Here is an 11,230-nt window from a genome sequence, read left to right as displayed (position 1 = left end):
ATCGAAAATGGCGGGTTGGGAGTTTTGGACCTAAACCGCTTCAGTAGAGCGCTTCGGCTGCGATGGCTATGGCTGTCCTGGACCAGTACGGACAGACCATGGATTGGCATGCAACTGCCTTGCGACGAGGGAGACCGAGCTCTTTTCTGTGCCTCCACCTCGATCACGCTGGGCAACGGCGAGAAGGCCTCCTTCTGGCACTGCCCATGGACAGGCTCGGGCAGCCTGAAGACGGCCTTTCCTGCTCTCTACAGCCATTCCAGAAGAAAAAACTGTTCGGTCAAGCAAGCTTTGACAAATGGCACATGGATCCAAGACCTCGCCCATGGAAACACTCAGCACCTTTGGTCAGAAACAATCAGGCTGCACAGATGGTTACAAGCTGCTGATATTCATCTTCAAGACCACGTCAGTGACACCATCAAATGGAAGCATGAAGCATCAGGGATCTACACTGCTAGCTCTGCCTATAAGGCGCAATTTCAAGGCCACATCAAATCGGATTTCAAGACCCTGATTTGGAACACCTGGGCACCGGCCAAGATGAAGATCTTCACATGGTTGCTACTTAAAAACAGATTATGGTGCAACGACCGTCTCCAACGGAGAGGATGGCCAAATGAGTACTTCTGTCAGCTATGCGTCCGGAACTTGGAGTCATCCATGCACTTGTTCTGGCAATGCCCACTGTCGATTGAAGTCTGGACGACTGCAGCGGCGAGAGGGGGATGCAGCTCACTCCACCCTCTGCGGTGGCAAAGCAAGACTAAGCCGACGGCCATCATCGCTGAAATGATCGGTGCAGCGCGGCCCGAGCACAAAAAAGCCATCAAGACAACAATCATCCTAATCCTCTCTGGGATTTGGAAGGCTCGAAACGAGAGCACCTTCGGAGGCAAGATGGCGACGAGAGATAGCATCACAACAGCCGTCCAACGAACGCTAGAATTTTGGCGACAAGCAGGAGCAACATTTTTGGAGCACTCCTTGCCCTGAGACAATAGCCATAACACCTGCCCTGTATCTTTTGTTTTTCTCCCTTTGATCCTCGGATCACTACTCGCACTTGATGTTTTTGTCACCTGCTCCCTGCTATTAATCAATACAAGCCAGCAATCAGCTGGATCTTTCAAAAAAAAAGACATATATATATATATATATATGTCTCGAGCCAACTCTTTTAACTTCTGCAATAGCCAATATACATGGCATGTTGTTCTCCAGACAATAGAATATAGATGGCTTAGAAGGGTTTTATGAGCATAGATGGCTTAAAAGGGTTCTATGAGCAAGGATTTTTTTTGGGCGGATACGTGCAAAGCTTATTAGTAAGGGCAAAAGCAGAAGAACCATTCAATATTTTAAATTTGGAGTATTTAACAAGTAATGGAATAGTACTGTGCTTTCTTTGTTCAAGAGTTGACGGGGAACGAAGAGCGAACTACCTTCCGCTCAGCAAACGAACCGACTGTTTTGACCCAACCGGAGGAATGCTCGAGGTGGTAGACAGCGTCTGGTAGTCGTCGGCGGCCGGAGGCTGGCGGCCGTAATCGTGAGAGCTCATCCCGTGGTTTGCCTTCGACGCGTCGTCCGCGACATGCTTGTCAGCCGGATCGTAAGGCTGCACGTACATGGCCACGGGCATCCGAGGGGGAAGCGCCGGCACCCTGGCGGCCATCCCCGAGCGCAGCACCTCGACTGCTTCCCTGATGCTCGGCCGCGCCCTGGCGTCGGGGTGTGCGCACCACAACCCGATCACCAGCACGAGCTCCACCTCCCGAGCGTCAAACTGTCCGCACAGCGCCTCGTCGGCCGCGTCCAGCACCGCGTCTCGACCATACATTCCCCATGCCCACTCCACCAGCCGGAAGATCCTCGTGTCGCCCGGCGGGGGCGGCGCCATGGGCCGCCTGCCGGTGGCGACCTCCAGGAGCACGACGCCGAAGCTGTACACGTCGGACTCGGTGCTCGCCTTCCCCGTGGCGATGCACTCCGGGTCGAGGTACCCAGGCGTGCCGGCCACGGCGGTCATGGTCTGCAGGCCGACGCCGTGGTCGATGAGCCGTGCGAGGCCGAAGTCGCCTAGCTTGGCGCCAAAGGACTGGTCGAGCATAATGTTGCTCGGCTTTATGTCGCCGTGGACGACGCACTGGCCCCACTCCTCGTGCAGGTACAGCACGGCGGCGCCGAGCCCGAGAATGATCTTGTACCTCGCCGGCCATGGCAGCACCGCCGTTGCGCTATAGAGGTGCCGGTCGAGGCTTCCGTTGGGCACGAGCTCGTAGACGAGGAGGAGCTTCTTGCGGCCATCGCACCAGCCTATGAGATGCACCAGGTTGCGGTGCCGCAGCCGGCTGATGACGGTGACCTCCGCCGTGTACTCTCGCTTCCCCTGCGCCGAGCCACCCCTGGAGAACACCTTGATAGCCACGTCGAGCTCATCGACGCGACCGCGGTACACCGACCCGGACGCGCCCTGCCCGAGCTTTGTCTCCTCAGAGAAGTTTCTTGTCGCCGCCGTCAGCTTGCTCAGCTGGAACGGCCGTGGTCCCGACCCGGACTCGAGGTCCTCGTCGATCGGCCACGGGTCCTCGTCGTCGCCGTCGTCGTCGTCGTCGGCAGAGCGCTCCTGGCGTCTCGACCGCCACAGCAGCACCCCTACCGCCGTGCTTAGAAGGAGAGCCAGCACCGTTGCCACGGTGACACCGGCCACGAGCGGCACAGCAGTGCGCCGCGGTTGTGATTTTTGAGTTGATTTTGCAGCCAGTGGCAGCGAAGAGTTGAAAGACCAGGACAGCACGTAGTGCAGCGCGACCCGCTCTGAGTTCGTCGCCGCTGAAAAGCCGACGCTTACCTGCTCCGGCAGGAAGCTTCGCAGGTCAACATTGACGCTGAGATCATGGGTCGCGCCGTCGCTGCTGCCGTTGTGCAGCATGACATCGAGCTGGCCCGTGCCGCTGTTGTAGTCGATCCGCGCGGACATGACCCGGCCGACGAAGCTGTCGTTCGGCAAGGTGGTGTAGCTGCCGAACGAGCTGATGTTGTTAAGATCGACTCCGATGTGATGGTCGCTGGGGTCCCACTCGTCCCTGAACGTGTCGAACTCCACGGCGACAACATGGTCACCGCCGGTGGCGCCAGGACTGAAGAGGCCGAGGTAGCCGCCATAGGACCCCGCGGGTAGGCCAGACGGGACGTCGACTTGAGAGGTGAGGAAGAAGGCCATGCCATGGCCAACCGGCTGCCCCGGCACGGCGTCCATGCCGAAGGAGAAGGTGGTGGTGAAGCTGGCCGTCTCGCCGGTGGCAGCGTCCCAGAGTTGCACCAGCTTGGGGTACACCAGGCGGCCGAGGTTGTTGGTGTAGTTATTGGCGCTTATGCTGGTGAGGTCGGCCCTGTGATCGCTGATGTTGCAGTCGTCCCCGAGCGCGCCGAAATCGACCTTGTTGGTTGTGTTGATGGAGTCGTACCGGAAGCTGAGGGAGTCGGCATGGTGGAGAAGGAGAGAGACGATGAAGACACGCAGGAGGCGACGCTGAGTAGTAGCGCATTTCAGGGAGCACGGGAGCAGAGCCATTTGCAAATGGTGCTCGATCTGGTGCCAAGTTATGCAAAGGGAAACTAACACCATTTATCTAATGTCAAACTTTACAAAGTTTAATCAAATTTATATTAGAAAATATTTCAACATCTACAATACCTAATAAATATAATATGAAAGTATATTTCATGATGAATCTAATGATATTAATGTTGTATTTTGAATGTTAATATTTTAAAAAAACTTGGTAAAATTTTGGGGAGTTTAACTTCGAAAAAACCTAGTAATACGCAGAGTAAACAAAAAGGGAGTGGTAACTACATAGGACATATACATGGTGCAAATATTTTCAATAAAGAATTTTTTTTAGTTTGCGTGTTAGATTTATCTGATGTCAAATTTGCAAAGTTTAATCAAATTTATTAAAAATCCGAAATAATAAATCCAGAACCTTCGGATTTTGCCCATGGCAAATCGAAACGTTTTTTATCGCAACTTTGGTTGACGTGAGTATGGCAAGTTTAGTTGGCAGGTATGACAATTTCTGTAAATAAAAAGTAAAATAAGGACAAAATTGCCATGCTTATCGACTAAACAGCCATCCTCCTGTTACCATAAAAAACATGTTCGATTTGCCATGGGCAAATCCCGAACGTTCGGGACTTATCGGGGTCCTATAAAATATATCAACATCTAAATACCTAATAAATGTAATATAGAAGTATATTTCATGATGAATATAATGACATTAATGTTGTATTTTGAATGTTAATACTTTTTTATAAAATTGGCCAAAGTTTGGACAGTTTGACATAGAAAAAACCTAATAAACGGAGTAAAAAAACAAAAGGAGTTGTAACTACATAGAACGTATACATGGTGAAAATATATTCTATATAGAATATAATTTTTTTTGTAGGGATGTTGACATTTTATTCTACAAATTTAGTCAAATTTCAAAAAAAAAAAGCTTAAGAAAAATCTAAAACTTCAATTAATTTGGAGCGAAGCGAACTAACCTGTGCCTAAAAGAAAATTAGTCGATGCTTGTATTCTGAAACCAGGCTTACCTCGATTGCGGTTGGTATGACGACAGTCATAGTCGGTCTCGTCACTGCGCAAGGAGCCAAGGACCTAGTCCGACGGAGTGAGGGCTGCTAGCTACTTGCTACTTGACCTTTTGGAACCACTAGTAATTAATTAACTGCTTAAGTTGATTTTTTGTTCCATCGGCGTCACACAACGTGGTACGTAACATTATTCAGTTAGCTCAAGTGGGGAATATGTGAGTACATAAGTGAGTGTATGTTACTAGTAAATATTTTGGTGTAGTGAGCCGCTGGTGAAGTAAACGTCCCGATCTTGATTTGCTCAAATGAACAATACAAAAGATAAATGTATATTATACCCACACGATTTCTATCATTTTGGATGCAGGATCGTGACTCGTAAGAATTTAAAGAAAATACTCGACATGTATGTGTATTTGTATTGATAGATTCAGTGAGGTAGGTTTGTCCGTCAAACACGGAGGAGAACTTTTGGCCTATGCGTGTATATACACCCTATATGAAAAAATAGTAATTAAATAAAAAGTAAAAAGACTGTGAAAATATTTTTGAAATAAAGTTGACATTCCACTGTACTTGTATGAAAATTTTCACAAAAGGAAAAAACCCCGTTGACTTCTTTCGGAAAAAAGACAAAAAAGTTTGGTCAAAATAGTGTGAATAATAACCTATAATAGCCACAAAAAAAAAGCTTTTTTTTGCTCTGAAGTTAAGGCTGGGTTTTTGTTCGCAAAAATTTATATACTAGTGCAGAAGAAAGTCAAGTTTATTCCAAAAAAACTTCTAAACTTTTTTGACTTTTTGGTATTTTTTTTCTTATGTAGAACCAAAGGGTATTTCCCGGTCAAACACCGATAATAGTACTCGGTACCCCCCTCCCCCACGCACACACACGAAAATTCATCTTTTTTTTAGAAAAGGAGGATGACCCCCGGCCTCTGCATCTGGGAGATGCATACGGCCACTTTATTGATTATTTTCGAGGACCTTACAAAGTATTACAATAATATGCCTGAATTCATCATCTTGGCAACATATGCCACTACTCCTATCCAAATGATGAAGGCTTGCTAGCTGGGCCACTACCCAGACCATTCATCTAAGCCTAACATCAAAATGATGAAGGGGTGCTAGCTGGACCACTACCCAGACCAGTCACCTAATCCTAACATCAAAAGCCGGAAGCCCCAGCCGAGCCACATACCGGGTCTGGAGTACAAACCGGTTCGACGCACTCGTGTGTCGTCGCCGCCATCTTCCACAGGCCCGTCCTCAGAGCAAATATTGAGGCTTCTACCTTGTTTGTCCACTCAGCCATCGATGTCACCACGACACCAAACAGCTTCGTCCTCCTGCGCGAGTCCATCGCCACACATCGGACACTGAATCTCCACTGCGCCACGCCGCCGAGATACGCCGCCATCAACGAGTAGGATGAAGCACCGCTCCGCCGGGTCCGGCAAGGCTGCTGAAGACCAAGCACCGTGGAAGAAGGACTCCGAGGCTGAGCACATAGGCGGCAGAGTGCCAACGCACCGCCACCAGACGAACTCCGACCACGCCACCAACCGCCGCCAAGCAACCAAAGCATTACATCCACGCCAAGCTCATCACGAACGACACCCCCAAGAGGGTGACGACGCCCGGAGCGCCGCTGTCACTCGATCCGGCAAGGATTTGGGCTTTCGGCCCGCATACGAGCTGGGTGAAAGGAAGAGGGGAAGGAGGCGACCTGGACGATGCCTACAAGAAGGGTACGGCGCCCTCGCGCGTCGCCGCCGTCGTGGCCAGCACTGCTGGCCTCGGATTTCTCCGTAGCTATCTGACTAGTGTTAAGTTGTCCAGAGGGATCAAAATGTTGATCAAACTGGTAACAAATTCTGTTCCGCCACGTCGCATATAGCAATTGCTGTGAACCTTTTATGTATTTTGCCGACTTGGTATACAACGATTCACCAACAGGACACATGAGAGAGACGAAAAGTCAAAACAGCGCTATTCGCGTATGTAAGTATCGATCTCGTCCCTGGCGGCTAGAACCCTAGCCGCCGTCAGGGGAGGCCGGTCTTCCAACGCCGCTCTCCGGCGGCTCCCCTCCGCCGGCGACCTCGGTCGTCGGTGGTGAGGGGGGTCGCCGGATCCACGCGTGTGGATCGTTTTTACTCTCTCGTAGTCTAGGTTTTTAGGCTGTTCATCGTCTTTGCTTCGGCAACGACGATGACAACATTGAATAAAGATTCTTCGGATCATTTCCTAACAAGGTTATCGGTCCTATGGTTGGGGATGGATTTGTTGGAAATATGCCCTAGAGGCAATAATAAAATGGTTATTATTGTATTTCCTTGTTCATGAAAATTGTCTATTGTTCATGCTATAATTGTATTAACTGGAAACCGTAATACATGTGTGAGTACATAGACCACAACATGTCCCTAGTGAGCCTCTAGTTGACTATCTCGTTGATCAATAGATGGTTATGGTTTCCTGACCATGGACATTGGATGTCATTGATAATGAGATCACATCATTAGGAGAATGATGTGATGGACAAGACCCAATCCTAAGCATAGCACAAGATCGTGTAGTTCGTTTGCTAAGAGCTTTTCTAATGTCAAGTATCATTTCCTTAGACCATGAGATTGTGCAACTCCCGGATACCGTAGGAATGCTTTGGGTGTACCAAACGTCACAACGTAACTGGGTGGCTATAAAGGTGCACTACAAGTATCTCTGAAAGTGTCTGTTGGGTTGGCACGAATCAAGACTGGGATTTGTCACTCCGTATGACGGAGAGGTATCTCTAGGCCCACTCAGTAATGCATCATCATAATGAGCTCAATGTGACTAAGTAGTTAGTCACAGGATCATGCATTACGGAACGAGTAAAGTGACTTGCCGGTAACGAGACTGAACGAGGTATTGGGATACCGACGATCGAATCTCGGGCAAGTAACATACCGATTGACAAAGGGAATTGTATACGGGATTGATTGAATCCCCGACATCGTGGTTCATCCGATGAGATCATCGTGGAACATGTGGGAGCCAATATGGGTATCCAGATCCCGCTATTGGTTATTGGCCGGAGAGGTGTCTCGGTCATGTCTGCATGGTTCCCGAACCCGTAGGGTCTACCCACTTAAGGTTCGGTGACGCTAGAGTTGTTATGGGAAATAGTATGTGGTTACCGAAGGTTGTTCGGAGTCCCGGATGAGATCCTAGACGTGACGAGGAGCTCCGGAATGGTCCGGAGGTGAAGATCGGTATATTGGACGAAGGGTATTGGAGTCCGGAATTGTTCCGGGGGTACCAGATGATGACCAGCGTGTCCGAAAGGGGTTTCGGAGGCCCCGACAAGCGCTGGGGGGCCTTATGGGACAAGGGGAGGGGGCACATCAGCCCACTAAGGGGCTGAGCGTCCCTCCCACCCCATCTCACATAACCTGGAGAGGTGGGGGCGCCACCCCTAGGGCAGCCGCCCCTCCCGGCTTGGGGGGCAAGTTTCCTAGGGGGTGGGGGCGCCCAAACCCATCTAGGGTTTCCCTTGTGGCCGCGCCCCTCCCCTAGGGAACCCTAGGGCGCCTCCTCCTCCTCCCTTCCCCTATATATAGTGAGGGGTTGGTAGGGCTGCAGCACCCTTGCTTTTGGCGCAGCCCCTCCCTCCTCCAACTCTTCCTCCTACTCCGTAGTGCTTGGCGAAGCCCTGCAGGAATACCAGGAGCTCCACCACCACCATGCCGTCGTCCTTCCGAAGTTCTCCCTCAATTTCTCCTCTCCCCTTGCTGGATCAAGAAGGAGGAGACGTCCCCGGGCTGTACGTGTGTTGAATGCGGAGGCGCCGTCCGTTCGGCGCTAGATCAGATCTTCCACGATTTGAATCGCCGCGAGTACGACTCCATCAACCGTGTTCTTGTAACGCTTCCGCTTAGCGATCTTCAAGGGTATGAAGATGCACTCCCTCTCTCTCTCGTTGCTGGTCTCTCCATAGACTGATCTTGGTGATGCATAGAAAATTTTGAATTTCTGCTACGTTCCCCAACAGTGGCATCATGAGCTAGGTCTATTGTGTAGATTCTATGCACGAGTAGAACACAAATAATTGTGGGTGTTGGTTTTGTTCAATATGCTTACCGTTACTAGTCCTATCTTGTTTCGACGGTATTGTGGGATGAAGCGGCCCGGACCGACCTTACACGTACACTTACGTGAGACAGGTTCCACCGACTGACATGCACTTGTTGCATAAGGTGGCTAGCGGGTGCCAGTCTCTCCCACTTTAGTCGGATCGGATTCGATGAAAAGGGTCCTTATGAAGGGTAAATAGAAATCGGCATAACACGTTGTGGTTTTGGCGTAGGTAAGAAACGTTCTTGCTAGAAACCTATAGCAGCCACGTAAAAACTTGCAACAACAATTAGAGGACGTCTAACTTGTTTTTGCAGCATATGCCGCGTGATGTGATATGACCAAAAGGATGTGATGAATGATATATGTGATGTATGAGATTGATCATGTTCTTGTAATAGGAATCACGACTTGCATGTCGATGAGTATGACAACCGGCAGGAGCCATAGGAGTTGTCTTAATTTATTGTATGACATGTGTGTCATTGAATAATGCCATGTAATTACTTTACTTTATTGCTAAACCGTTAGCCATAGTAGTAGAAGTAATAGTTGGCAAGACAACTTCATGGAGACACGATGATGGAGATCATGGTGTCATGCCGGTGACGATAATGATCATGGCGCCCCGAAGATGGAGATCAAAAGGAGCAAAATGATATTGGCCATATCATGTCACTATTTGATTGCATGTGATGTTTATCATGTTTTTGCATCTTATTTACTTAGAACGATAGTAGTAAATAAGATGATCCCTCATAATAATTTCAAGAAAGTGTTCCCCCTAACTGTGCGCCGTTGCGAAAGTTCGTTGTTTCGAAGCACCAGGTGATGATCGGGTGTGATAGATTCTAACGTTCACATACAACAGGTGTAAGCCAGATTTACACATGCAAAACACTTAGGTTGACTTGATGAGCCTAGCATGTACAGACATGGCCTCGGAACACAAGAGACCGAAAGGTCGAACATGAGTCGTATAGAAGATACGATCAACATGAAGATGTTCACCGATGATGACTAGTCCGTCTCACGTGATGATCGGACACGGCCTAGTTGACTCGGATCATGTATCACTTAAATGACTAGAGGGATGTCTATTTAAGTGGGAGTTCATTAGATGAACTTAATTATCCTGAACATAGTCAAAAGGTATTTGCAAATTATGTCGTAGCTCACGCTTTAGTTCTACTGTTTTAGATATGTTCCTAGAGAAAATTTTAGTTGAAAGTTGATAGTAGCAATTATGCGGACTGGGTCCGTAAACTGAGGACTGTCCTCATTGCTGTGTAGAAGGCTTATGTCCTTAATGCACCGCTCGGTGTGCTGAACCTCGAACGTTGTCTGTGGATGTTGTGAACATCTGACATACACGTTTTGATGACTACGTGATAGTTCAGTAATGGTAAACGGTTTAGAATTGAGGCGCCAAAGACGATTTTTGAAACGTCGCGAAACATATGAGATGTTCCAAGGGCTAAAATTGGGATTTCAGGCTAGTGCCCATGTCAAGAGGTATGAGACCTCTGACGAGTTTCTTAGCCTACAAACTAATGGAGAAAAGCTCAATCGTTGAGCATGTGCTCAGATTGTCTGAGTACTACAATCACTTGAATCGAGTGGGAGTTAATCTTCCAGATGAGATAGTGATGTTTCTCCAAAGTCATTGCCACCAAGATACTAGAGCTTCGTGATGAACTATAACATATCAGGGATAAATATGATGGTCCTTGAAATATTCATGATGTTTGACACCACGAAAGTAGAAATCAAGAAGGAGCATCAATTGTTGATGGTTAGTGAAACCCCTAGTTTCAAGAAGGGCAAGGGCAAGAAGGGATACTTCATGAAACGACAAATCAGTTGCTGCTCCAGTGAAGAAACCCAGGGTTGAATCCAAACCCGAGACTAAGTGTTTCTGTAATGAGGGAACGGTCACTGAAGCAGAACTACCCTAGATACTTGGTAGATGAGAAGGCTAGCAAGGTTGACAGAAGTATATTGGATATACATTGTATTAAATGTGTACTTTACTAGTACTCCTAGTAGCACTAGGGTATTAAGATACCGGTTCGGTTGCTAAGTGTTAGTAACTCAAAATAAAAGAGCTACGGAATAAACGGAGACTAGCTAAAGGTGAGATGACGATGTGTGTTGGAAATGTTTCCAAGGTTGATGTGATCAAGCATCGCCTGCTCCCTCTACCATCGAGATTGATGTTAAACCTAAATAATTGTTATTTGGTGTTTGCGTTGAGCATATACATGATTGGATTATGTCTATCACAATACGGTTATTCATTTAAGGAGAATAATGGTTACTCTGTTTATTTGAATAATACCTTCAATGGTCTTGCACCTAAAATGAATGGTTTATTGAATCTCGATCGTAGTGATACACATGTTCATGCCAAAAGATATAAGATAGTAATGATAGTACCACCTACTTGTGGCACTGCCATTGAGTCATATTGGTATAAAACGCATGAAGAAGC

The 11,230-nt window shown here is 48.1% G+C and overlaps 1 pseudogene; it reads right to left on the bottom strand.

The window, feature by feature from the left end:
• Positions 1-1,396: 1,396 nt before the first annotated feature.
• LOC123091002 (L-type lectin-domain containing receptor kinase IX.1-like) lies at positions 1,397-3,551 on the bottom strand (annotated as a pseudogene).
• Positions 3,552-11,230: the final 7,679 nt, after the last annotated feature.

Source organism: Triticum aestivum, chromosome 4B (genome assembly GCF_018294505.1).
Source record: "Triticum aestivum cultivar Chinese Spring chromosome 4B, IWGSC CS RefSeq v2.1, whole genome shotgun sequence".
Lineage (NCBI taxonomy): Eukaryota > Viridiplantae > Streptophyta > Magnoliopsida > Poales > Poaceae > Triticum > Triticum aestivum.
This window is presented reverse-complemented; position numbering and strand designations above follow the sequence as displayed.